The following is a 5,447-nucleotide window of genomic DNA, read 5'->3' on the forward strand; positions in this document are numbered from 1 at the left end:
TGCTCTGACCTTGAAGCACTGGCCCCTAGCGAGGCAGACGGTAACTACCATGCAAGCCTATGACCTGCTCGTAGGGCATGGCCAAGATGGGAGCTCGTAAGACCAGAGATGCATACATGCTGGCTCTCCTGACTCCTCATGATACTGGATGCTGGTCTGCAGACTAAGTCAGAGTTCTTCAGAGAACCATGTTGGACTGTACCTCACCTCTCCTGTATCCTGTAACTGACCTCTTTACTAGTTATGTTACCCCTTTAAATAAACCTCTTTTAACTATCACATAAACTAAGTGGAGCTGCTGTGTTCCCAGCTTTAGAAAAGGGCACTTCCAGTTGCAATATGCACAGCCACCCACTGGCTCTCCTACATGGGTCAGCTGTTCCATCCTGGCCCTTCATTCAGGTGGCTCAGTGAACCCCGCCTCATGCCAACTCCTATCCAAATGCCTGTTTTCCTCTCCCACCCATTTCTCAGGCCATTCCCTCACCCTACCTGAATAGCCCACACAGTACCTGGGCAGGGCAGAGCAAGTCAGATAGCCACCTCCCAGGAGATTCCAGCATGGACAGCACAACCAATGAACCAAGCAGAACTACAACTGCCTAGCCATTTCCTCAGAATCACTGCTGCCACTCCTACTTAGGGCACAGACTATTAGTGCTAAAGCCATGGCCTCAAACACCGGAAGGGCCCCCCCAGCCTTACACCGCCGTGCTGAGCAGCCACAGCTAGCAGCTACAAGTGACGAGCCAGGCAATACTGTCCCATGCTGCTACATGTCACATTGATTTTTTCATGCTAGTTTCTCTGTTAGCTCTTCAGACTGCTCTCCCCCATGCACAGGACAGTAGCCACAGTGGACCCTACTGTGTCAGCAATGAACATCACTGCAGCTAATCACCCCTGCAAATCTATGCCTACACTTGTGGTGTACATGGGCCACAAAGATGGTGCCAAGAGGAAGTTAGATGGAGCCCAAGTTGTTTACGCTGAGATTAGATTGGATACAAAAATCAGACAAAGGAATGACTATGATGTCAGTACATAAACAGCACGTAGACAAAGGAATGAGTAGAGGGTAACCTTTAAAACAATTGGTTCATTCCTTCCACCACCACCCCAGGGTTCTGTGGTTTTCTATCTTAAAAGATGCTTACTGCCTATTAATAAACAAGTTCCTGCTTGACATGACTCCTCACTGCATCTGACTGTCTCCAGGTAAGAGGCTGGGAATTGGGTGAGTGGTGCATTTATCTTTCCTCTATTCCGGACCACTTCCTCAGAGGTGATCTAAGTTCTCGGTGTGGTAAGACCCCAGAGCTGGCAGTCAACTTGGGGCTTGAAAGTACGTTGAGCCAAGGCCAAGCGGTCTTCCATGGTGGGTGTAAACCTCTGTATGGGTAATGCAATATTTCCAAAAGATCCCCAAGAGCCAGGGGAGGCCAAAGAATGTAAAGAGGACCAGGAGGGTAAAGAGACCAAGTGTAAAGTCATCACACGGCCCCCTGCCTTACATCCCTAAAATAGGGAAATGCTCCTTGCCATATACTACACTTAGAAGGGACCTACGTAACTAGGGTACCTATGACTGACCATTAGCCGAGGATCAGAGAGTCAATGAACCGACTTGTGCAGAGACCTATATTAACCAGATAGGGCCACAAGGGAGGCAAAGCACAGGGCCCCGAGAACAGACAACCCAGGCATTTCCCATTAATCTGGCCTCCAGCCCTAATAGGCCACAAGAATTGTACCCATGGATGGCCAAAAACCTTAAGGAACTCCACAAGGCAGTGGCAGAGGATGGTCCAAAATGCCCCTTGGTCCCAGACCCTACTGCAGGGAATTGCATATAATCCCTGTGTCCCCAATGATTGGCTGGACCTGGCTGAGGCTGACCATTCCAGCACTCAATGTATCAAATGGTGTGTCCACTATAAGGAGGAATGTAGAGTCCAAGCAGAGGCCAATCAAGCTGCTCAGCCTACAATCCTAATTACTTATGGCATGTTGGCAAGAACTGCTAACGGGTACTCTTCTGGGGTCCAGCACGCTGCGGTCCCAGCACCATACCAAGACCAGGTGGGACAGGCAGGGCAAGCAGCCTGGGGTAAGCTAGATGAGGGATCTACAGAATCCCCCATAGCTGGAGTCAGGCAGAAGCCCAATGAGACCCTACCAGAGTTTATAGACTGGGTTAACAGAGCATTAATCACAAACTACCAACTGGACCCCAATGGTACCAATTTTATAGATTCTGGTCTGGGATGGAATGAATTCAGAACACCATGCTGCCTATGCAGGGCTGAAAGAGGCTCCCATGGGCCGATGGGTGGTCCCCACCCAGGATCTGGGCACCAAACACCACCAGACCCAGATGCTAGTCTTAGCGTTGTAATCCCAGACAGCTGCCCTAACTCAGGCTTTCTCACAGGCCCTGGCAACACAGAGTCAGGGGACTGCAAAGTTTGCTACCCGGGGGCCTGCTGTAGATGTGGGCAGGAGGGACATTTTAAGCGCTAGTGTCCTCTGCAACAGCCTCCTGCAGGTCAGCAAAAGGCTTTTGGTTAGGCCAGGGACAATAAAGCCCCCTACCACCCCTTGTCCTAGGTGCAGGAAGGGATATCATTGGAAAAAAAGACTGCAGGTCAAAATTCAACATAGATGGGAGACCTTTAAACTATGTAAAGGGCACCCTCCAGCCCTGTTAGCCAAAGGAGGAACTCTGGGGAGGGGCAGGCATGGCCCCCAGAATGGCCCATGCCAACTGACAGTTCCTTTGGTCCAAGGACACTGTCCCAAGATGAGAATTGTCATAGGTAGGAGAAGGTTCCACTTCCTGGTGTGATATAGGGGCAGACAGGACCGTGCTCCACTGGGAGGAGGTACCCCCTGACTGGGACCTGACTCTGGGACCCCGAATATTGGGAGTAGGGGTTAATGCTCAATCCCTTAAAACAGTCACTCTCCTCAAAAGGACCAGCCCAGATGGGGAACAGGACAAGATATGCCCCCTGTTGGCTGAGAATCTTACTGCCAACTTATTGGGGTATGATATGTTGTCCCAAATGGATGCAATACTCACCACCAACCACCAAGCTTTCTATGACATTATGGAGGAAGAAGAGGCCCAAGGAAGGGGAGGGGGAGCAGAGGAGTTAAAGGAGAGGACTTCTTCACCCACTATAAAAATGACCCCAAAATTCCAATTGGGTTCCCAGGTACCCCCTATCGAGTGGAGGCTGGGTGACCCAGTATGGGTGGAGCAGTAGCCACTTGCTATACCTAAATGAGGCTCTAGTTAAGGAACAATCGGACCTTCAGTGTGTGAACCCTTCCATGGGTCCCTGGAATAACCTGTCTTTGTTATTAAAAAAGTGTCAGGAGTGTGGCACATGTTACAGGATCTATGGAAAGTAAATGAGAGCATGGAGCTGGTAGGCACCCCCTTGAGGAGTCTGCCCTGGGTACCAGTAATACCCTCAGAATATACCCTGGTTGCGATTGATGTTTTTGTTTCTTGTCTATCCCCCTCCATCTGGATGATTGTACCAAGTTTGCCTTCTCTATCTCCTCCCTCAATTTCTCCCAACCTGATCAGAGATTTAAATGGACTGTATTACCCCAGGGAATGGCTAATAGCCCAACCGCCTGACAAGAATACCTGGCCATCCTCTTAGTACCCCTACTTAAAGATGGTAAGATGCTTACCTGATTATATGGATATTATTATGTTGGGACCTAAGGTCCCCTCTTGTCTGCAGGACTTGTTGGGGCAGGTGCTGCACAGCTTCAGAGAGGAGGGTTCACAGTGGCTCCTAACACAGTCCAAAGGGTGCCCCCCTTTAAGATTCTTGGCACCGAACTTACCCTGACCTGAACCTGCCCACTTAAGCCTAAGCTACACATTCCTGTGTCTTTGACCCTGACTCAGTTGCAGAGTATCCTGGGAGAGATCCATTCAATACTACCTTGGGTTCCCATCTCCAAGAATAGTCTTGTACCCTTATTCTCCTTTTAAAAAATTAAAAAACCTCAGGATGTTATTGCTCTTGTCTGAGAACATCAGGCAATCCTTTTACAATACCTTTTACCATACCTTTTTCAAGATGCCCTTAATAGATTTCTGCTGACCTTCCCAGTTCCCTCTGACTGTTCATAAGCGCTACAATGATCTCTGCAGTGCTAGTGAGAAAAGGAAAGCCAATAGAATGGATCCATACCCCCCTGGGAGGCGCCCCAAATGTACACTCCAGTTTTTCCTAAAGGTACCCCCTTTACAAACACAGGGAGTTAACCCCAGAGGCCTAGAGCCAAATATCCTCTGACAAACCGATGTCACTCATTCCACACCCTTTAACAATAAAACAAAAGGGAGAATTAGCCTCCATATTCAGTTACTCTACACCCTTCAGCCATCACACTCCAGCCTCGGGGCTACAAGGACACCCATGTCAGGCACCAATTAGGGCTTTCTGCTCCCCTTTGCACCCCTTGTGGGGCAGGAGCTCTTGGAGTGACAGTCCCTATAGAAGCAATGACAGAACACAAGCTTGTGGTGGTGGGTGCTGGAGGCATGGGAAAGAGTGCCCTGACCATCCAGCTGATCCAGAAACATTTTGTGGACGAGTATGACCCCACCATAGAAGACTCCTATTGGAAACAGGTGGTCATTGATGGATGGGAAGACATGTCCGCTGGACATCTTAGACAAAGCAGGTCAAGAGGAGTATAGTGCCATGTGGGACCAGTACATGAGCACAGGGAAGGGTTTCCTCGTGTGTTTGCCATCAACAACACCAAGTCCTTTGAAGACATTCATCAGTACAGGGAGCAGATCAAGCAGGTGAAGGACTCACATGATGTGCCAATGGTGCTGGTGGGGAACAAGTATGATGTGGCCACTTATACTGTTGAGTCTTGGCAGGCCCAGGACCTTGCAAGCAGCTATGACATCCCCTACACTGAAACATCATCAAAGACCCGACAGGGTGTAGAGGATGCCTTTTACGCACTAGTACGTGAGATTTAGCAACACAAAGTACAAAAGCTAAACCGTCCCGATGAGAATGGCCCTGGCTCCACGACGTGAGCTACACAGATGGTGCTGAGAGGAAGTGAGCCCAAGTTGTTTGCACTGAGATTAGATAAAAATGGTACCAAGAGAAGTGAGCCCAAGTTGTTTACGCTGAGATTAGATACAAATGGTACCGAGAAAAGTTAGCCTAAGTTGTTTATGCTGAGATTAGATACAAATGGTACCGAGAAAAGTTAGCGCAAGTTGTTTGCACTGAGATTAGACACAAATGGTACCGAGAGAAGTGAGTCCAAGTTGTTTATGCTGAGATTAGATACAAATGGTACTGAGAGAAGTTAGCCCAAATTGTTTGCAGTGGGATTAAATACAAAAATCAAGAGATTATGTCAGTGCATAAACAGCTCCTGGA

At 48.8% G+C, this 5,447-nt stretch overlaps 1 pseudogene; it reads left to right on the plus strand.

The window, feature by feature from the left end:
• The first annotated feature begins 4,504 nt into the window (after positions 1-4,504).
• On the plus strand, positions 4,505-5,092 carry LOC131901905 (GTPase HRas-like; annotated as a pseudogene).
• Positions 5,093-5,447: the final 355 nt, after the last annotated feature.

The sequence above is a fragment of the Peromyscus eremicus genome, unplaced genomic scaffold, assembly GCF_949786415.1.
Source record: "Peromyscus eremicus unplaced genomic scaffold, PerEre_H2_v1 PerEre#2#unplaced_621, whole genome shotgun sequence".
Lineage (NCBI taxonomy): Eukaryota > Metazoa > Chordata > Mammalia > Rodentia > Cricetidae > Peromyscus > Peromyscus eremicus.